Raw genomic sequence first — 1,084 nt, 5'->3', positions numbered from 1 at the left:
TCCCCACACTGGGAGTGGTGTGGAATGCTCATCCCTCCAGCAGGCTGCCCTGGGTGGTCCAAGGCACTGGGATATAGGGTGCTATAGTAGACACTGCTCAGTGGTGTCTTCAGACGTTTGATGCTGCAGATGGGGAATTCCTGCTAAATCCCTCCCAGAGGCAAATTACCATCACAGAGCGTCACCCAAGGGTCAGGTTTGGGCCAGATCCCGAAGCTGCTGACTGAGCCTTTGCCCTCTTGTCACTCCACCACAAACCTGACTGTGGACCCTGAGCATTTTTTGATGTAAATACTTTGTTTTGACCCATTGACGCTCTTGTCAGCGCAAAATGGATTTCCACCAGCAATGTGCTTTTTTCCCAGCAGCTTGGCACATATGGCAGGGGTTAGATATACAGTGTCCCACAAAACAGCTGCGGAAACATTTGGTGGGAGAGCTGTTAACAGAGACACCTCTGTGCCCCAAGCTCTGGCAGAAGGTGCTGGGGCTTCTGGTTTGGGAAAGACCCCAGGGGACAAACGGCTGTGGCTCTGCACAGGGAGGAAATGCATCTAAATGCAAAGTAACAGCCCATCTAGAAGCCAGCCAAGAGGACACAGGAGGCTCTTGAGGGCACTCATCCCAGAATATTCTGAGTTGTATGGGATACACAAGGATCATCGAATCCAACTCTTGGCCTGCACAAGACATCTTCAAGAATTAAACATCCTCAGTGTGCCTGAGTTTGTTTTCCAAATGCTTCTTGAACTCAGGCAGGCTTGGTGGTATGACCACTTCTTTGGGGAGCCTGTTCCAGCGCCCAACCAGAACCTTTTTCTAATATCCAACCTCAATCTCCTCTGACACAACTTCAGGCCATTTCCTCGGGTCCCGTCCCTAGTTGCCAGAAAGAAGAGACCAGTGCCTGCCCCTCCTGTTCCCCCCGCGAGGAAGTTGTACACAGCGATGAGGACGGTGCCCAGCACCAGCTGTGACCCAGATGTGCACTGGTTCCAGAGCAATCAGCATTTTACAGACTGGCACCCTGAGCAGCGCGGGCCGCACAGGGACGCCGGTGGCCGGGCGGGGTGGCCCTACGGCC

This window comes from Geospiza fortis, unplaced genomic scaffold (assembly GCF_000277835.1).
Source record: "Geospiza fortis unplaced genomic scaffold, GeoFor_1.0 scaffold130, whole genome shotgun sequence".
Lineage (NCBI taxonomy): Eukaryota > Metazoa > Chordata > Aves > Passeriformes > Thraupidae > Geospiza > Geospiza fortis.
The sequence above is the reverse complement of the archived record's forward strand: the minus strand, read 5'-3'. Positions refer to the sequence as shown.